The sequence below is a fragment of the Lissotriton helveticus genome, chromosome 6 (assembly GCF_964261635.1).
Source record: "Lissotriton helveticus chromosome 6, aLisHel1.1, whole genome shotgun sequence".
In the NCBI taxonomy this organism is placed as follows: Eukaryota; Metazoa; Chordata; class Amphibia; order Caudata; family Salamandridae; genus Lissotriton; species Lissotriton helveticus.
The window spans coordinates 334167115-334189579 of NC_136067.1; positions in this window are offsets into that span (position 1 = coordinate 334167115).

Consider the following 22465-nt stretch of genomic DNA (forward strand, 5'->3'; position numbering starts at 1 on the left):
GCATGTAGGATGTAAATAACGGACATTTGAGCTGGGCCACACAAACATGAGACGCGGCAGCAAAAGGTGTCTGAGGAAGGAATATAAACCGAAATACATTATACCTACGCTGTCCAGTTCCAATTAAAAGCCTCACCTGAATTTTCCCTGTTTGTGGCTGCTTCCTTTCATGTCGTTGGAGGGTGGATTCATATACTTCGTGTCAGCCAGAGGACACATTAAGGAGCCCCGTCCTGTCAAGTGGCTGCCTATTGTGCTGGTGCCTGCGAAAGCGGATGGAATTTGCTCAGGTATGGGCTTTTAGGCAGTCCACCAACAGAGCGCCGGAATGGGAAGGACACTGCTTAAGGCAGACCGTGACTTCACGGGAGAGTCGGTGCAATCTCGCCGATCCATGTCCCAGCTGGAAGACGCGCTGCGGGTTGGGACGTCGCGCAGGGACTCGAGGGGCCAGGACATCATAATGCGATCTCACCAAGTGTGCCCAGTCCTACATACGCCTATAACGAAAAGATAAAACTTTGGTTCCCCACATCACGCCAATCCGGAGTATAGCTTTCTGGGAGTTGTAGTTTTGCAATGGCTGCAACAAGGCGGATGATCACATGGTTGGGGGCGTGTAGGATGTAAATAACGGACATTTGAGCTGGGCCACACAAACATGAGACGCGGCAGCAAAAGGTGTCTGAGGAAGGAATATAAACTGAAATGCATTATACCTACGCTGTCCAGTTCCAATTAAAAGCCTCACCTGAATTTTCCCTGTTTGTGGCTGCTTCCTTTCACGTCGTGTGAGGGTGGATTCATATATATATATATATATATATATATATATATATATATTACCTACTGGCGGTCGCCAGTAGGTAGTTATAATTAGGACCTAGTTTCCATAGGAAATCCTCAACATTCTATTTGGATTAACTTTGGCCCTGGTGGATGAATCTTTGCGAATTTCTCAAAGAAGATGGCTCGGTCCGCTGCGCTCCTTCCCTGAAAGTTTGGGGGGGATTGGTGAAGTGGGGGCTGAGATAAAAGGGGGGTCCCAAAACGTGTTTTCTCCATGTTATTTTCCATAGGACGTTTAGACACAGCTACAGGTCGAACGGCTCGCAGATTACGCTTTTTTTGGAATGGTGTAAATCTGTTCAGTAGTTGCTGAGAAAATTAAAGTTAAAGTCAATTATATATCTATAAGCGCGCACGGGTGCGCGCACTCAAGCGGCTGTGCGCGAGCGGAATTTTTTTTTGCTGCGTGACGTCTGTTAACGTTCGATTAGAAGGAAATCAGGAAGTGTTGACCGCCATTTTGTCACTGCGAGTAAATATATTGTCATTTCAAAGCGTTGGAACAAGGAAAGGGGAGAAGGTAGAGATTGTTTTGCTGCGTAGGTTTTCTCAGGGTGTGCAGTAAGGCCCTTAAACGCGAAAATATATCTTTTTAAAAAAAAAAAAGTTGCGGGGTGCGCGCACTCGGGCGCGCACACCTATTTACAAGAGTGTGAAAATGGAGATAAATCAGAAGTTTGAGTGCTTTGATATAAGGTGGCTCTGAAAAGAGCCCTTGTGTTAATTGAGTTTTTTCTGCATTTATAAGTAAGTACCGATGCAGAGTCTGATGTTGCAGAGGAAGATTCTGTTTCCCTCATCCGTGAAATGAACACCATATGTCCTATAGATGTCTTGCATGTGGTAACGCAAGTTGTTGTGGTAAATAGAACCCATGCTATAATCTCTGAGGAAAGCAGAAACAGATTTATTAACATGTCTCCTTGCTTTCTCAATTTGTGCACAATGTTGATTGGACCAATTCCATTTCTGTCTTTGGCATATATTGGAATATACCAAGGCAGTTCGAGGAAAAAGTGTCATCAATTGTCGAAAGGTGTCTTTTAGAAGCATTTCCAGACCTACCCCAGTCAATGTGCCTAGATCGTTCCCACCACAGTGCACAATTATAAGGTCTGGTCCTGGGAGATGCATAAAAGTTTTCACCAATGGTATTAATTGGTGACATCTTAATCCTCTTTGCCCAATCCACGTTATCTGCACATTTGGTAAATCAAGGTTGGAAATTCGTCTGCTTGCTGCATATTTTCCAATCCAGTGAATATAGCTGTGTCCTAAAAGCCAAACCTTCATTTTCAAGGCAGATGCACTCGTACTCCGATGGGTTCTGGAAGTGGAATGGCAGTTAGAAGCTGAAAGTCAGGATAAAAAAATGGATAAAGCTTGGTGTGGTTGAAAAACGAAAAATGATTGGTTGATTCTAATACGTGAAGATTGAAGACTACGTTGCATGTTAATGTTATGTAAAAGAAAAAGTAGTATTGGGTGTGAAAAAAATGACATGTAATAGAGCTGTGGATAGGCAGGTGTTTCTGGAGGGAAAACAGTGTTGTTAGTTTGCTGTAGAACGTTGAGATATGAACTTTTGACCTGTGCCTTCAGCCAGGTGCAGAATGAGGTGTTACCATGGAAACAGACAGAGATGGCAGTGGGTGATGGGTGACTTTTATGTGACATTGAAAATATTGTGAGGGACAACCAACTGAAATGTAAATTTGAATACAAAATTTTGCGGGAGGAAATATGATTGGCTGAAGAGACATATATGAGTCTGTATTGACTGGATATCTGTGCCATTGAATTTTGGTTGCAGTGATAGCAGCATAATTGAGACTTCCGTCAAACGAATATCTATTTTGTGACTGTCACTGTTGTACATCGTACAAAGCATTGGTAAAGGTAAGTCTGTAACTGTTTGTTTTGTCATGTACCGTAAAATATGGTTTACTCACAAACAATGATTGATTTTCCTCATAGTTTGAAACTAAACTCATTTTTGGCTGTCATAATGTGTTGTATTTCTAAAACTATTTTTAATTTAAATGTGAAATATGAAGTATAAAATATGTTTAATATAAAGAGTAATTATTTGTGTGATTTTGAAGCCTTTATATATAATGAGAGAAGTTGTTTATGAAGTGAAAAAATGATATTAGCAGAGAGACAGATAATGCAGATAGATAATGGTTAATGAATTCGTAAACTTTCTGTCACACGGCAAAATTAGAGTGCGGTTTCTGGACGCGGCCTGCATTGGTGGGTGTAGGGTGAGAGGGGCAGGTGGTTGAGTGAAATGAAATGAAAAGTTGGTATATTACTTGTGATACCGTGTTGAAAAAGTGGTAATGTTTAATGAATTCTTAAAGTTTGTGTCAGACGACAAAATTATAGTGTGGTTTGTGGCCGCGGCCTGCGATGGTGGGCGTAGGGTGAGAAGGGCAGGTGGTCGAGTAAAATAAAATGAAAAGTTGGTACATTACATGTGATACCGTCTTGAAAAAGTGGTAATGCTTAATGAATTCTTAAACTTTCTGACAGACGACAAAATTACATTGTAGTTTGTGGCCGCGGCTTGCACTGGTGGGGTGAGAGGGGGAGGTGGTCGAGTAAAATAAAATGAAAAGTAAAATGCTAATGGTTAATGAATTCGTAAACTTTCTGTCACACGACAAAATTAGAGTGCGGTTTCTGGACGCGGCCTGCATTGGTGGGTGTAGGGTGAGAGGGGCAGGTGGTTGAGTGAAATGAAATGAAAAGTTGGTATATTACTTGTGATACCGTGTTGAAAAAGTGGTAATGTTTAATGAATTCTTAAAGTTTGTGTCAGACGACAAAATTATAGTGTGGTTTGTGGCCGCGGCCTGCGATGGTGGGTGTAGGGTGAGAAGGGCAGGTGGTCGAGTAAAATAAAATGAAAAGTTGGTACATTACATGTGATACCGTCTTGAAAAAGTGGTAATGCTTAATGAATTCTTAAACTATCTGACAGACGACAAAATTACATTGTAGTTTGTGGCCGCGGCTTGCACTGGTGGGGTGAGAGGGGGAGGTGGTCGAGTAAAATAAAATGAAAAGTAAAATGCTAATGGTTAATGAATTCGTAAACTTTCTGTCACACGACAAAATTAGAGTGCGGTTTCAGGACGCGGCCTGCATTGGTGGGTGTAGGGTGAGAGGGGCAGGTGGTTGAGTGAAATAAAATGAAAAGTTGGTATATTACATGTGATACCGTCTTGAAAAAGTGGTAATGTTTAATGAATTCTTAAAGTTTCTGTCAGACGACAAAATTATAGTGCGGTTTGTGGCCGCGGCCTGCATTGGTGGGCGTAGGGTGAGAAGGGCAGGTGGTCGAGTAAAATAAAATGAAAAGTTGGTACATTACATGTGATACCGTCTTGAAAAAGTGGTAATGCTTAATGAATTCTTAAACTTTCTGACAGACGACAAAATTACATTGTAGTTTGTGGCCGCGGCTTGTACTGGTGGGGTGAGAGGGGGAGGTGGTCGAGTAAAATAAAATGAAAAGTTCTGACCATGAGGTTGTACACAGATTTGTGCAGTAAATGTGTTCGTAAATTGAGGTACCAAACGGAGTATAAAAATATCTCTCTCACTCCTGCTGTTTGACTGCATCTTCATCTGCCTTCTGTTTTCCGTCTCCGTTGCCCTGTTTTATCTTATTGTGTGTGTGTCTGTCTGTGTCTGCCTTCAGTCCGGGCTGAGGAACTTTGCTGTGGAGGCACACACAGATAGTCGCATCAAAGTAGTTGGAACGTTTTCAAAAAACTATTTATATAATTTAAATGCTTTTTTGAAGCGCTAGTGAATGTTTTCTTTCAGAATTACCGCTCGGTTGCTTCCATAGAGCAGAGGGTATGTTGTATTTCACTACTTAGTGCCTCTGCATCTGCACTCTGTTCTCTGGTGGCTGGCGGAGAAGTGTTTGTTATTGTGGAGATTAAAGCGTGATAAGGAGTGAAATACGACATAGCGTCTGGTCTGTAGAAGCGTGGGAGCAGTGATTAACACTGAGTGAAGCGGAACTGCGACGGTGCTTGAGAAGAGTAATAAATAATTTTTTTACAGAGGTACAACTGTCTGCATGGTGCGCGACCTACTAAGAAAGGGTTCACGGGCTGTTATAGGCCTGTGGGTTCTAGTATGAGTAAATCAGGTCGACAAAAGAAAATATTAAGTTAGTACAGCTGAAGTTACGTGGAACACATGAATACTGTTTCAGTATACAATCATTTTAGTTGAGATTATGGATTAAAAGAGAGAACGTGTATATTTGAAATGTTTATTCAGAAATGCACTGTTTTCAAGGCAAGTTTCTAATCTAATACGAGTAGAGACATTGCAAAAAACAAAGTAATCGGTATAGTCAGTAGTACATAGAATACAAACGGTATAGTTGATGAAAAATGAATATGGTTTTGCAAAATTAATTATACACTCTTATGAGGAAGTATATTATATTTTAATAAATGGAAGAAGGTCTCTGGCCTTTCAGTTTAGGAACGATACATGAAAATGCTAGTGGTTAGACATTATGTCTTTATCAATCAGCTCTCTGCATGCGAAGCACTATCACGTTTCTGTTATGCTATTGTGTAAGGGAAAAAAAACGCGCCAAAACCGACAAAATGGCGAGAGGTGCATGTATGTAATCAAAATATTTTAGTTTATGGAAAATTAAATGATCAGAGGTGTCTGAGGCGGAATTAAGCAGTTCAAATGCGAAATTGCGTTTACAGTTATAAAAAACTCATTCTATATTTACACATTAATTAGGGCACATGTAGCATATATTAGCGAGTTTTGGTTCGAGTACGTTTGAAATAACATAAGATAAGATATACAATAGAATTGTTGAGATTAGACTTTAATAAAAAATAAAGTTCAAAATCGAGTAGGGGATTCCTTGTTTGTCCGGTTGTTGCCGTGGGCTGTTCCCTGCATCTGTGGATTCTCTCCTTCAGCTGTAGCTCCTCGCCGGACCCGCTCCGCGGGTCCCGCTTCGTGGTGTGGTGAGAGGCGCAGCGCGGTTGGAGGGGCTTTGTTCCTGGACTTTGGCGTGGACACAGGCAAGCTCAGGGCTGCGAGCGGACCCGCAGGGACTCAAACTTCCAGGAGTCCCTGCGTGAGGTCAACCCACAACACCTGGGTCGCTCTCCCTGACTGCCCAGCCCCCCGCCCTAGCACTGAAAGCAGCTCCTGTCCTGAACGTCGTGGGATTCCTTGTTTGTCCGGTTGTTGCCGTGGGCTGTTCCCTGCATCTGTGGATTCTCTCCTTCAGCTGTAGCTCCTCGCCGGACCCGCTCCGCGGGTCCCGCTTCGTGGTGTGGTGAGAGGCGCAGCGCGGTTGGAGGGGCTTTGTTCCTGGACTTTGGCGTGGACACAGGCAAGCTCAGGGCTGCGAGCGGACCCGCAGGGACTCAAACTTCCAGGAGTCCCTGCGTGAGGTCAACCCACAACACCTGGGTCGCTCTCCCTGACTGCCCCGCCCCCCGCCCTAGCACTGAAAGCAGCTCCTGTCCTGAACGTCGTGGGATTCCTTGTTTGTCCGGTTGTTGCTGTGGGCTGTTCCCTGCATCTGTGGATTCTCTCCTTCAGCTGTAGCTCCTCGCCGGACCCGCTCCGCGGGTCCCGCTTCGTGGTGTGGTGAGAGGCGCAGCGCGGTTGGAGGGGCTTTGTTCCTGGACTTTGGCGTGGACACAGGCAAGCTCAGGGCTGCGAGCGGACCCGCAGGGACTCAAACTTCCAGGAGTCCCTGCGTGAGGTCAACCCACAACACCTGGGTCGCTCTCCCTGACTGCCCCGCCCCCCGCCCTAGCACTGAAAGCAGCTCCTGTCCTGAACGTCGTGGGATTCCTTGTTTGTCCGGTTGTTGCCGTGGGCTGTTCCCTGCATCTGTGGATTCTCTCCTTCAGCTGTAGCTCCTCGCCGGACCCGCTCCGCGGGTCCCGCTTCGTGGTGTGGTGAGAGGCGCAGCGCGGTTGGAGGGGCTTTGTTCCTGGACTTTGGCGTGGACACAGGCAAGCTCAGGGCTGCGAGCGGACCCGCAGGGACTCAAACTTCCAGGAGTCCCTGCGTGAGGTCAGCCCACAACACCTGGGTCGCTCTCCCTGACTGCCCCGCCCCTCGCCCCACCTTTTCCCCTTTATTACTGCACTGTGACACCGCTGCGCGGGAGCGCGCGGGAGGGCGCCGGGAGAAGCCCGGGAGAAGGGCGGGACCGTCTGTGGCCGTCCGTGGTCGGACAAGGTTGGGTTGGGCCTAGAGCCCTGTAAAAATCAGTTTTTGTCTCAAACTATCTTCCTCGTATGGTACACATTTGTATTTCCATTCCTACTACCTATTGTAAGGGAGAGGGCCCATCGGTATCCAATAGGTAGTATAGTGGACTTATTTATTTTTTATATTTTATTTATATTTTATCTTTATATACCTTCTCACTTAGTCTCTAAATATGCCATTAAGATCTGGGAAAGAACGTTTAGTCCACATACAAACTTCTAAGGGCGTTGTTTCTGGTCCCCTTGATGCCTTTATCACTAGAGCAACTGGAATTTTGGAGAAAGAAATCGAAATGGTAGAACATAGACTGTCCCTTGATCTAGTTACCGGGAAGCGCTCATCAATTGGTGCTCTAGCCCACGCCAAAAGCCCTGTCTCTCATGCAGCTTTTAACTGCATTTCTACCTCGGAGACAGAGGCAATAGTCCATGTAGATGGTGAAGGGGCCACCATATCCCCACCCCAAGATAACAGGGAACAGAAATCCTATGTTAATCAGACAAGAGATGGGGATGATAGTCAGTATATTGAGGATGACGAATATAGTCTGTCCAATACATCTCATTCCTATGTTCCTACTCCCCCCAATTTGTCTGAGCTGCCCCAAAATAGCCCAAATCCAACATCCCGGAAAAGAAAACATGTTTCGAGTCCACAGGGGGAAAAGGTCCAAAAACAGCCCAAAATCGATGTTATTAATAGTGTGAGCTTATCTCCTTCTCAGCCACCTCAAGGTTTCCCAGCAGTGTATTGCCCTTCATTAGCTCCCCTGGGGTCATCAAACCCATGCCCAACCTGTCTTAACAGTGATGATATTCTGCTGGCCAAGATGGAGGCAATACTAAAAACTATACTGCTTCCGGTCCTAGAGAGAACAAGGTTGATGACCGCTAAAATAGATGTATTGGAATTAGCTGTAAATACCAATTTGGGTCTTTTGCAAAAACTAATAAAGACTACTACTGGGGTGGGGGCTTGTAACCCAATATTGGGTAAAAACCAACCAGCGGGTAAACCTACAGCGATCCCTACAAGTAAGTCCGTATTTTCAGGGACATCTGCTGTTAATAACAAACCCTCACTAGGGGCAAAACCCGCTGCTAATTTGACCACCGTTAGTAGAGCTCCCGTAAAGAATGTACCAAGGGATAAACACCTGCCTACTATTAAACAAGCCCCAGTGAAACATTCATTGCCGAAAGACATGTCAAAACAACCTAATTGTACCCCAGTACAACTACTTAAAACGGGTAATGACCAAAATAATTTCCAATCTTCTAGGTCCCAGATGATGGATAATCGAAAAATACGTCCTACGCCTCGAGTTAACTTACCCCCAGAAGCGTCCCAATATACCATTGTTTTAACTGGAGTGGCCCCCCTAAGAGATGGCACCAAAGAGTCCCAAGGGGACCTGCGGAATAAAGTCATATTTTGGTTAAATAAACACCGCCCTCTCCCACCCTCATCCCCCACTGAAATCCTCTATGTAAGGAGAGTAGATTGGGTGGGTAAGGGCTCTAAAGACTTAGAAGGGGACTGTATCTTGATTTCTTTTAAAGACCCTTGGGTGGTGGATCGAATACGACGAAAAGCCAGATTTGCCCGTCTGGGTGACGTTCAAACTCTGGACCTTGCCTATTTCTATCCCCATACACACATTAATTACCCAATGGGCCCTAATCAGTGGAAAGCGAGAGAAGGGAGGTTTCAAGGGCCGATAACACCTCACCCTCAACAGTACCCCCTACTTTTTAATCATTTTGGGGCGCTGTCCGATTTAGAATGGATAGATTGACTGTGCTCACCCAGCCCGTTAATTAACAAGATTGATGGGAGAAGGGAAGAAGCACAAAATCCAACTAATCATTTTATGAAATCAAACTCGGATAACCATCTCACGTCCCATAAAAATGTAAACATGTTGGTTCTGCCAGCTGGGGAAAGGGTGTTAACTCCCAAAACTGAAGAAAACGGAGTCAGAATTAAGCCCATAAGTGCTAGATTATCTATTCCCCACCCCCCTCCTTATCTAAGTAATAACCTTGTAGAACTCGATACATCGATATCAAATATCGTGTCCTGGAATGTAGCTGGAGCAAAGACTCGCTTGGACTCTGAGGATTGGTTAGAGTTCATTGATAAATACGATGTAGTGCTACTACAAGAAACTTGGGCTACCGCACCCATATACAAAGCTGGGTTCATAAACTTCTCTAAATCTGCAATAAAGAGTAATAAAGGGCGCGCCTCTGGGGGACTGACCACGTGGGTCAAACAGGCTTGGGGCTATACAACTACAGAACTTTATGTAGAAAACCCCGATATCTTGGTTTTTAGGTTGAGCAAGGAAGGCGGCCAGGACATGCTTATTATCAATATCTATTCTCGAGGCCTTCCTGGCGGCCGATGCCCCCAGCTGGTGGGTGCCTTGGACAATCTTCTGGCTGGTTGGAACAAGGGAACATTTATCCTGTTAGCTGGCGATATAAACTGCACTATTGAGCCGCTTTATCTGGCCGAGGATAATTGGGGGTTTGCAGAGGATGCCACATGGAAAATACCGGAACTAATGCACAGAAAACCTGTCAAAGCAACGGAGGCAGCTCTGGGCTGGACTGCTTTTTGTCTCACCTGGGGCTTAAGGGCCGTAAATGGACGCACTCAATCGGACCTTGGTGCTAACTCTACATTCGATAATGGTTTGAGAAAAAGTCGCATAGACTACATTTTTTTAAAGATGGAATTCTGGAGCTTGTTAGTTGATATGGAAATTGTAACGCGTCCAGAAAGCGATCACAATCCTCTGTCTTTGAAACTAAAATTGCATGATGTGGCGAGATTGGCAGGACCAGCTCCTAGGGGGCAAGGGGCTGTAACCTTATCAAATGATCGGAGGAGATTAAAATGGTCCACAATTTCAGGTGATCTAACTATACAGGCCAGTATAGAAAATGTGGTGAAGCTTGCACTAAACAAAATGATGATAGAGGTTATTGGGAGGGGATACACTGAACCAGATGAGATCATGGGCTTGCATGATCAATGTTTTATTGAGCTTAAGCAACTTCTCTCGAAACCATGCAAGAAAGGTACCGGGCGTCCGCAAGCCACTAGAGCAAATTGGTATAACAAAGACTGTAGGGAGGCCCACAGTATGTTAATTGAGAAAGTTAAATCTAGAAACATGAGTGCTGTAAAGGAGGCCAGGAAATGGTACAAAAGAGTACAGTGGGAAGCAAAGAGGGCGTGGGAGGATGATTATTGGGCGGATCTCTTGGATGCCAGCAAGTCTAATAATCAGACTAAATTCTGGGACATTGTTAAATGTGGAAAGGATGGTGACTTCCGTACTCCATCTAATCATGTGTCCCCCAAAGCCTGGATAACCTTTTATTCTTCCCAATTTTGTTTAGAAGTTATCGATCCTCTTCCCACCTTGAATTTGTTATATGTAATGCCCCCTTGTGACACGATCCTGACCTTTACCGAAACAGAGACAGAGTTAGCCCTAGGCTTAACAAAGCGGGGGAAAGCCCCAGGGTTAGATCAAATTCCAGCCGATCTGTTTAAGGCCAATACTGCTCTTTGGGTACCATACTTAACAAACATTGCTAATGCCATAGCGAGGGGTGCCTGTATCCCCAAAACTTGGAAGGGGGCTGAGATTCTCCCCATACATAAAAAAGAAGACAGATCTAATCCAGGCAACTATCGCCCGATTAGCTTAATCGACTGCTTCCAAAAAGTCTTCGCTCGTATGATTCTGGCCAGAGTACAGGGGTGGATGGACCTTGAAAATATACTGTCCCCGATGCAGGCGGGCTTTAGATCTGGTATAAGTACCATTGACCAGGTGTTACGATTTTGTATGATCTTTTGGAAGGTTGTTACGCTTGGCGGTGGTACCATCTTTGCCGCTTTCATAGATCTGAAGTCAGCCTTCGATCTGGTACCAAGGGGCAAATTATGGCAGGTATTGAGGGACCTGGGTATGCCCGGTGAATTAGTGGAGATGATTATTAGACTACACGAAGAGAACTGTGCCAGGGTAAGGTGGGGAGTACAAGGTCAACATACGGACTCCTTTCCAGTTACACGAGGAGTTCGTCAGGGGTGCGTTCTCGCTCCCACCCTCTTCTTACTCTTTATTGACCAAGTAGTCAAATTCTTCATGTCCACTCACACTGATGCCCCATCTTTGGCAGGGACTAAATTTCCTATGTTGATCTTTGCCGACGACACCCTACTCCTATCCAAGACCCGGGGAGGCCTTCAGCGGGCTTTGAACCGTTTTGAGGAGTTTTGTAAAAAAAATGATCTCCAGATTAATGTGGGTGTTGGACACGGCCTTGTGGCGTGGTCCGACCCCGTCCGCATGGAGGGCCCCGGACGACATCGGCCCTCCATCTACCTACTAGCGACCCCCCTGACACGCACATTCACGAACCATCGGCACGAGCAGCCTCCCCGGCCACCTACAGCTCTCCCCCTCCCTGGTACCCCGACAGAACATGTTCGCCAACGCTGCCAGCCTGGCACCCTGACCAGGCCACCCTTCCCGGCCCGACTCCATCTTGGGATCCTCACGCCCCGAACACGTGGCCGCCGCCATCCCGGGCCCGGCCCCAGCAAAGCCCAGACATTGAGGCACCAGGATCCTCCTAGGTGGTAAAGTGGCCACTCGACCAGATCCCGGAGGAGGAGAGTCTCGATGGGCTTTCCACCGCCCCCGGACGCCTGGTATCGATCGCTCTCCCGGCTCCCTGGGCGCTGGCTCCGCCCCCCTGCTGGGTATCTGGACACCTTCATCCCGGCCCCTCGGACCCCCAGGTGCGAGGGTCCGGACATCAAAGCCCTCCAGTCCTATATCTGGGCCAGCCCTGGATTAGGGCGGCAGTTGTATCTGGGAGTCGAAGCCCTGCTGACCTGTCGCGGCCTGACCAAGCTGAACCACCTTCGAGGCCCTGCTGACGCTGTCGCGGCCTGACCAAGCTGAACTACCTTCGAGGCCCTGCTGACGCTGTCGCGGCCTGACCAAGCTGAACTACCTTCGAGGCCCTGCTGACGCTGTCGCGGCCTGACCAAGCTGAACTACCTTCGAGGCCCTGCTGACGCTGTCGCGGCCTGACCACACTGAACCACCTTCGAGGCCCTGCTGACGCTGTCGCGGCCTAACCAAGCTGAACCACCTTCGAGGCCCTGCTGACGCTGTCGCGGCCTGTCCTAGCTGAACTATCTCCGAGGCCCTGCGGACGCTGTCGCGGCCTGAGCCCTTGAACTATCCACGCACCAGTGGGTGCCAAGACTGTCCCGCTACCCCCTTTCCCCCGAGACCACGACATTACGGATCCCTCGATCCGTGCCACTACCCTGCCAAGAACTTGCTTCGATTACGTATATAAAGATTCGTGTGAATATCCTTCCTGTGTGGTGTCTATCTGTAAGTAGTGTGTTTACTCTGCTGGTACGATTGTAGGAGCGGAGCCTCACCAAGGAGGCCTCCCTACGGCGCTCGGCCTACTCCCAACAGAGAGGTGGGTCTCGTGGGCGGACAGTCAGACACCTTCTGTCTCCCCGGAGGTCCCCTTTCCAACATTGGTGGCAGCGGCGGGATCCGAGCCCACGCAAATCGTACAGCGAGTAACACGTCACGACTGACAGAGACCCACAGCCACGATGACTGCTAAGGAAGCCGGAACGACTGCAGAATTCCAGGAAGACCTGTTAGAGGAGTACACCCATAAAGAACTTAAACAATTTTGCAACGACTTGGGTATCGCTACCACCGGACTAAGCACAAAGGACGATTTCAAAGAAGCGCTGCAAACCTGGGTGGAGACCAGAGAGACCCCACCCCAAACGGACGATGACATTGTCCGAGAAGTACCCGTGAGTACCGTCATAGCCCCCATAGAGGAAAGAACCGCCAACAGGGACCCGGGCCTCTCCCATGAGGACGCCCGGGAGCGGGAAAGGAGTCGGCTCCATGAACTAGAGCTCGCCCGACTCCGGCTGGACGGAGAACTCCAATTAGCAGAAAAGAAAATGGCCCTTGAACAACTGCGATTGGAGGGAGATCTGGAAGAAAGGCGGCGGCAAAGAGAATTGGAAGAGAAAAAACTCGCATACGAACACGAGCGTGGCCTCAAAGAACTCGAAATCAAAGCCAAACTCGAAGAGGCTGGCGCCACAGTAGCCCGGAACCCCCCACCTCCTGCCGACCCAAAGGTCCACATCCCGAAAGATATCGTCAAGGAGTACTACAAGAATGACGATATCCAGCAATGGTTCAAGGCGTACGAAGTTGCCATGACTGCGCACCGCATTCCGCGAAAGGACTGGGGTGCCGGCTTATGGGGGAGATTCGTCAGCGAAGGAAGAGACACCCTGCTGGAGCTGGCCGACGACGTAATGTCCTCCTATGACCACATGAAGGACGCCCTGCTTGTCCAGTATGGCCTCACCCCCGAGATGTACCGGCAGAGATTCAGAGATTGCAAGAAAATCCCCGGTACCACGTGGGTCGAGTACGTGAACTTTTATAGCAGGGCCCTGGAAGGATGGATAAAGGGCAGCAAAGTGTCCACCTATGAGCAGCTGTTCGACCTCATCGTGTGGGAACACCTCTCCAACAACTGCTTTGTCGAGCTCAGACAGCATCTACTCGACAGCAAGCTAACCGAGCCCCGGAAACTCGCCGTCGAGGCGGATCGATGGGTGAACACCCGGGTCCCCTGAACACCGATAGGAGAAACCGGTCCGGGCGGCCGGGGGCACCCCCGCCAGCGGGGAGGCGGAGGAGGACAGAACCAGAGCCGAAGCTTCCTGCCGGCCTCGGGCCGGGGCCCCCCTCCAGGGTTCCCCCCGAGTAACCCTTTGCCGTCCCTGAAGAGGGACCCCCCGGCACGGCCGGGGCCCCACCCGAACATTACTTGCCACAGGTGCCAGCGGACCGGTCACTATGCCAGTGACCCCCTCTGCCCCATGAACCAGCGTCCCGGCACCACTGGGCCTCCGACCCGCCAGTTCGCTGCTGCAGCCCTGGGAGAAGAGGGAGAAGAAGACGTAGAGAGCTACGAAGAAGATCAGACCGAGTATGAACCGGCCGCCACGGCCCTAGCCTGCCTGGGCAGTAGAGACCTGGTCCCCCAGGACCCGCTACCGAGCAACACTCGTAAATACCGTCAGTGGGTCCACATCAATGGACGACGGACCGAAGCCCTCCGAGACACGGGAGCCAGTGTGACGGCCGTCCGCTGCCACTTGGTGACCCCCGAACCGATCATCCCGAACCTACGCTGCCCCGTGAGGGCCGCCGACAACTCCGAAACTCTATGCCAGATGGCCCGAATTCCCTTCGAATGGGGGGGAGTGTCGGGCATCCTCAAGGTAACCGTCCGGGACGACGCCCCCGTGGACTGCCTCCTTGGGAACGACCTCGAGAGCTCTCCCTGGGCCCAAGTCGAGCGGAGAGAGCACATGGGAATGATGGGATTACCAGAGTGGGTCTGCGCGACGACCCGATCTATGGCGGCCCGAGCCACGGCAGCGATCGAGGCCGCCCCGACCGAAGAGCCGGAGTGGCCCGAGCCACCACCCTCGGCCAGCCATGAAGAATGCGACTCCGAGACCAGGCCCTCAGAGCCCGGAAACCACCACGAGCTCAGCGACATCCCCAAACTCGCCCAATGGCGCCAAGAGGGTGGTCCCACCCGAGAACAGTTTCGGCAGGAACAGAAGACCTGCCCTTCCCTCGAGGGGACCCGCCAACAAGCTGCTTCCCAAGCTACCGGGGACACCTCCGGGTCCCACTGGGTCTACTGGGACCACGACCTCCTATATAGTGAACAGAAAATTGCCGAGCTGGGGGCCAGCCGAGTGTTAGTGGTTCCCCTGCGATTCAGAGACTTCCTTTTGAACCTGGCGCACGATGTGCCCCTCGCAGGGCACCTGGGGCAGGACAAAACTTACAGCCGCCTGGTGACCCACTTCTACTGGCCCAAAATGCGCACTGATGTACATAACCACTGCCGCACCTGCCCGACCTGCCAAGCCAGCGGAAAGAGCGGGGGGAAGGTGAAGGCCCCGCTCCAACCTTTTCCAGTAGTGACCACCCCCTTCGAGCGAGTGGGAATAGACATTGTGGGGCCCCTGGACCCTCAAACCTCGCAAGGGCATCGCTTCATACTTGTCCTGGTGGACCACGCCACCCGCTATCCTGAGGCCATCCCCCTCAGAACCATAACCGCTCCCGTGGTGGGGCGAGCCTTGATGGGGATCTTCTCCCGAGTCGGGTTCCCCCGGGAGGTCGTGAGCGATCGGGGCACGAACTTTATATCTAAGTATATGCGGTCCCTGTGGCAACAGTGCGGGGTCACATACAAGTTCACCACCCCGTATCATCCCCAAGGGAATGGACGTGTGGAGCGGTTCAACCGGACACTCAAGGGAATGATCCAGGGCCTAGAAGAGCCACTGCGACGCAAATGGGATGTCCTGCTGCCCTGCCCCCTGTTTGCCTATCAGGAGGTACCACAGAAATCCCTGGGGTTCAGCCCCTTCGAACTCTTGTACGGACACCCTGTCCGAGGTCCGCTCAGCCTAGTCAAAGAAGGCTGGGAAACCACCGTCCAAAGCGCACCACCGGACGTCTACCGGTACCTCCTGACCCTCCGAAACCAGACTCGGAAGTTCCGGGCCCTTGCGGAGGCCAACCTGGAGGCCAGTCAGGAGGACATGAAAAGCTGGTACGACCAGCACTCCTCCTCCATCGAGTTCGAGCCGGGCCAGCGGGTCTGGGTCATGTCCCCGGTCGAACCGTGTGCCCTCCAGGACAAATGGTCGGGGCCCTTCAAGGTGATCGAGCGCAAGAGCCCCGTCACTTACCTCGTGGATATGGAGTCCCCCCGGAACCCCCTCCGGGTTCTGCACGCCAACTGGCTCAAACCTCATTTTGCCCGCACAGAACTGAGCCTGCTACTCGCTACCGACGATGGGACCGAAGACGACTCCGAGCCCTTGCCCGACCTCCTAAAGTGCACTGAGAAGGAAGGCTCCGTCGAAGGGATCTCTCTCTCCCCCGACCTGACCCCCGCACAGCGCCGAGACTGTCAAGAACTGTTGGGACAATTCACAGACCTGTTCTCCCTCACCCCCGGGGTTACCCAATGGTGCGTCCACGATGTCGACACCGGGGACAGTCAGCCAGTACGACACCGGGCCTACCGGGTCCCCGACCGAGTTCGGGCCTGCATCCAGACAGAAGTCACCAAGATGCTGGCCCTGGGGGTAGTCGAACCCTCCGACAGTCCCTGGGCCAGCCCAGTGGTCCTGGTCCCCAAGGCCGCCGCGCCTGGCACCCCGCCAGAACTCCGGTTTTGCGTCGACTACCGGGGGCTGAATGCTGTTACCAGAACCGACGCACATCCCATCCCCCGGGCCGATGAACTGATCGACCGCCTGGGGGCCGCTAAGTACCTCAGTACCTTCGACCTCACCGCCGGGTATTGGCAGATCGGCCTCACCCCTGGCGCCCAGGAGCGCTCAGCCTTCTCCACTCCCCGGAGGTCCCCTTTCCAACAGTGGGCAAAACCAAGTTTATGGTTTTATCCAGGAAAAACCTTATACGTAGTAACGTACAAATGAGTGGGGTCAACTTGGAACAAGTTGAAACCATGACGTATCTGGGGGTCACTTTGGACCGTTGTCTGTCTTGGAAAGATCAATTAGTGACTCAGCAGTTAAAACTCGCTCAATTGACTGGATGTCTTTTGCGCGAGCAGAAGAAATCCATCACAAAGCGGGTTATTCCGGCCCTGAGAATATATGACACCAAAATAAATACTGCCACACTTTACGGGGCAGAGTTATGGGGGTTTATGGACCTTTCCAGTCTTTATAGAATCCAGTGTAGATTTCTTCGGAACCTGGTAGGGTTACCCCAATCCACCCCATTGACTCCCTCTCTGCCATGATATGGGTTGCCTGCCAATCACGGATATGGCCAGATTTAGAGTAGTGTCCACATGGAGGCGCTTGTGGACCTCTGAGCATCTCGTACTCTTTGCAAAGGAGTTAGCAGAAGTGACGTCCATGGGGGGTTCTGAACGAATCCCATTGCTTCGCTCAGTGAGAAAGAGTCTGTATGATATGGGCCTAATACAATTGTGGGTGTCCCCAGGTACTAATATTTTTCCATCGAAAAAAGAATTCAAGGAATTATTTTGGGCCTCAACCCGTCTCTCCTTGGTAAATGCTTCCAGCTCTGGGAGTCTAACGGGGCGATTTCTAAGCTTTAAGTTGGATCCCGGCCGAGAGACTTACTGGGACTCTATCACCAGACCATTGGACAAAAAACTCTATCATCAGTTTCGGGTGGGCGCACTACCTTTGAATTCTTTCACTTCATCCTGGGGTAAAACCTCTTCTAGCTCTTGTAGCTGGTGCCCAGATCATAAAGAAACCGAGGGTCATCTACTGTTTGCCTGTCCCCAGTATTCAGAACCTCGATCCAAGTGGCTAAAACCCCTATTCAAACGACTACCCTACAGAAAATCTTCCGATGCAATAAGGGCCCTGAAAACAAACACTTCTGAAATCATTGTGATATGCTTGGCCAAATTTTTAGGCTGGGCTTGGGTAATCAGAGCTAGAAGGAACCTATCTTCTTCCTAATTATATTTTGAAATGTTTTGTCTTTATTGCTCTTTCAGTTTCAGGTTTATCTATGTCCTGTGAAATCGACAATAGTTTAATAACTTTTTAACTGTGATTTTAGTCTTAGTGTAAATTTAATAACATGTCTATGTGTGTTCCTATATAATTTTTTATATATAGTGGTGGTTTTGTTTTGTTTTGTGAATGTTTTCATTCTGTCTTTTATGATTTTATTATCGAAATAAAGACACTAAAACCTGAAAACCTGAGTAGGTGAAGAAAAAAAATTTAGTCCACATAAAAGATCAAAATTTAACCAGTAGGAAATCATAATGTCCACTGTTAGTAAAGCCAATAGGTCTGTTCATGTTAAGAAAATATCCAAGAAAACGTGAAAAAGATAGGGAGGCAAAACTAAATGTGGACGTCAATGGCTTGCATAACAGTTAACCTAGGATTGTATAGGCAAAGTAGGCAGCAACTGCTTCTAACAAGAAGTCACTGTTATGATCCGAAAACATGTCAGCCATCCAATTGAAAAGAGGAAAGCAGCATTCATGATCTGTTATTACCGGAGCCTCTAGTACCATCAGAGGACAGCTCGGTGGGTTTTCAATGTAGCTGTCTGTCAGGAAATCTTGCGCCGCTGCGAATATATCCCAATGACCCAGAACTCCTTGTATCGCTGCAAAGGCCATAATCCCTCCGTAGCAACAAAACTGTTCATGATCAATTAACGGATTCATGAGATGATTGTAATTCACTTCAGGAGGTACCAAGTTGCAGAGACATAAGTCCTGGGCCCACATGAAATCACAGCTCAGGCAATGAAATACAGGCTGCACACAGGTGAAATAGGAATATCGAAATGATAATCGATATGAAGTATTCAGAGTCGAGAGTGCTAAGATGCCGTAGTAGTCAAGCATCTTCTGGCGAAATAGTTCTAAGTGTTCCGGCTTGTTTGCGAAGACAGGAGACAGGAGGGACATCCATTTTGAAATAAACGAGATGGGAACACAAACGTCGCAGCACAACTGTTCAACAGGAAGTCCACAGAAATAGGTCGCAGAGCATGGAGTGAAGAGTAGCAGAATGACTTGATATAATTTTTGGCAGTCCGGTCACTAAACCATTGCTTAGTAGTTATAAAAAAAATAGCCTGTCTTGAAGTGGAGGATGCGTTTAAAATTAAGGGAGTCACCTCAGTACATTGTAAAGGAAGGCCACTCTTTTATAAGGAATGGTGTTGTCTGTGAATATTAGCTAAGTGAAAGATATGTTCGCGAACAGATGCTACGCTAACTTCTTTTTGTGACAATAAGGCTGTTGTTCATGTCTTGTGATTCAAGGCCGGAATTTGCTGCCAGATGGAAATATCAAGGTTCACATGCGTGGGGTAGATAAACTACATTCTTAAAGGGAAGCAAATGCAGAGTGATTTTTACCGCGTAGGCTTTGTCGTTTAAAAAGTCATAGTGATTTTCATTATATGTAAAAAATAATATCACTGATGAAGAATGAAAAAAAATCGTTATAATAATAGGCACTGGTGTATTTTTGGAAAGATATGCAACATTACAGGGATTCCACTTAAATAAGTCATGTAATTGAAAGTGCCTGCATGTGGACGACTAAATACATGTTTAGGCATTTAATATGCGGCTTTGAAAAAGAACGTGCGTTTGTTTTAAAAATGAAATGTAAAGGTTTAGAGCAGGAGTTTCCAAAGCGGTCGTGGAGGGCTAGATGCATGGCAGATAAAAAAAATTACTACATGTTTTTCAATGGGGTTATCTTAAACATATGGGGGCATATTACTAAGCAATAGCGATAATTATCGCTATTGCTTGGTTAGAGACAAAAATGTACCGCTGCGCTGCGGCAATTTTTATCGCAGATAAACCTTGGTATTACCAAGGTTTATCGCAAATGCGATAAAAAACGGCCGCAATGCATGAATATCGCTGAAAAGTCAGCGATATTTATGCATTACCGAGCTAATGCTCTTAGCCATGTTATCCACCTCCCATTGGATAACATGGCTAACAACTGCTCAGGGCAGGTGTTAGCTTTTGGAGATATTCGCGCCTAGCACGAATATCTCCAAAAGTTGGTAATAGGAGATAGCGATGTTAGCGACTGTTTCCAGTCGCTAACATCTTGGCACGCCCCCCACTTTGCATGTCATTAGTGATAAATATCACTGACATGCAAAGTGGGGCCCAAGATGGTCGCTATCTCCTACTAGCTGTCGCTAACTGGTGTTAGCGACAGCTAGGTAATAGGGAGATCATTTTATCTCCGCTTTCTTGGCTTTTAAAGCCAAACAAGCGGAGATAAACCCCCTTGATAATATGCCCCTCGTTTCTTTATCTACTGTGCAGTTTTTCTGCATGTTGCCTATTCTTTGATTTTTACTGTTGCTGTGTCTTATACATTTTCCAGGGGTGGGTATAGGGTCATGGCAGCCCTGGGCAGGGAGCGTAGGTAGGGGGCTCTGTAACAGGGGGTTTGGGCGGGGCGGAGCGTGCAGCCCAGTGAAGAGGGGGGGGTGGATCAAGGTGTTTGGAAGTGGAACAGAGGCAGAGCACGCCAAATTCCTGCCATGGTCCGCTACGCAAATATGTATGCATCCTTAGAGGATTATTATATTAAGGATATATATTAATATAGTGGCTCCTGGGGTTTGGTGGTCCTGTGCAGGTGTACTGCTTGCATATGCCCATGGTTGGCCCTGTATTTTCTGTCTATGCACTTGTTCTCCGTCACATGGGCTTTTAGTTATGAAGGCCTTGTGTCGCTGGTGCATGAGTTTTAACATGGGAAAAAGTGATATATCTGTGGCGCAATGGTTTCATAAATGAGACATTTTGTATCTTATTGTAATGATAGAGAATCTTGGGGAATTTATCTGTTATGCTTGTTCTTTGCTATAATGGCTCTATGTTGTGTAAGAAATAAGTCTGTAATAAGTTAATTAAATTTTATTATTTTCTTTTTTACAGTGTTTGGTGCTGAAAAGCAACATCCTGCCTTCTGAATTACAGAATTTGAGGAATTATATTCCTTTTTTCAGGTGAGTTGGTATTTTTGCATAGGCAATTTTTTTGGGTGCACATGAAAATAATGAAGAAGATTTTTTTAAATGTTTGTAAAATTTCATTTTGGAATATGATTTTATCTTGAATTATTCACATGGGTTGTATCTGCTTATACTAGATATGTATTTTGAGATATTCTCCACTGACAGTTGAAATTATCTTTTAATGGGCTTGGTGCATGTGTTCTTTTTGATGGAGTTCAGATTTACGGATCATTGGAGTATAATTCTTTAATGTTTCCATTACTTAAATCTTGTGAAGTGCTCATGATTTTTGAAATCTTGTTGCATTATGTTTGGCAGTTTTTCTCCTTTATTTACAAAGAGGTATTATGATATGGTTCTAGGTGTGATGGGTATCTTTCCTGCATATCTGTGATTATACTATGTATAGGCATTGTTTTACATATTCATGCAGAGGTTTATTATGAGGTTGTTCTTCATGCTTAGTATGACATTTTGTATATGCTATGACTTTTACATGGTGAGTATGCTGTTGAAACATAAAAGGAACTGTCTCTGTGGGAAGTAGTAATCTGTTAAGTGAATGCTATGGTTTGTATAGTGTGAGCCTTCTCTTCAGAGTGCATATAGTTTACATAGCTCTTTGTACTGGTGAACTGAAAAAATGGGTCTCTAAAAATTAATTCTACAGATTATCAATATTTGTGATATCTAGAAAATCTAAAAAGAAATTTTACAGTAAAATGTCTTTTAACAACAGTAAGTATTTAATGGAAAAAAAGATCCGTGTTAATGTTTAGGGTTATATTGCCAATTTCTTTTCAAAACAAGAGGAACGTGGTATCTTAAAATATATAGAGTTAATAAGTTAGAAATTATAAAAATATATGTAGTTTAAAAATTAGTAAAGGTACTTTTAAGTTATACATTTATGAAAAAAGATATAATTTAGTCTCTATATTTTTTTAAAAGGATACAGAAGAATAAACTGAGTCTAGTTATGGAGAATTCCTCAGAAGAGAAACAAATTCATTTTGAAATCATTAACGAAGTGATGGAGGAAATTTTAGAAGCAGTCTTTCAAGAGGAAATAGATGAAAAAAATTATTTTATGGACATGTCTTTAGACTCCGCTTACTTAGAGATGGTAGAAGGAGATGAGGACTTTGGACTTGAAGAAGTCCCTGATGATATAATGGTGGAAGTTCTACAAAATTATGAAGATTTCAATAAATACATTTTTTTTTTATAGTAAAGCATTCTTGAAGACAGTTTTCTTGTCCTATTCGTCGTTGATGTGCTTTAGGAGAGTGATAAGACATGTTCTCATGAAGTGTAAAAGAGATTGTAGTAAAAAAGATTAAAACATCTACGATGACCCATAGTTCTTGAAAAAAGTGTACTGTTTGTATGCTTTAAAAATTAGAATTAAAAACTGTCTATAATGTTAAAACAGATATGGAGTGTGATAAAATTAAGAACCAACATTCACTACAGGATTTCCTACTCTGTTCAGAGACTTTCTGTTATTTTCTTTATTCTACTTAGAAAATGAATCTGTGGTTTAAATTTGTACGTTATATGCTAGTA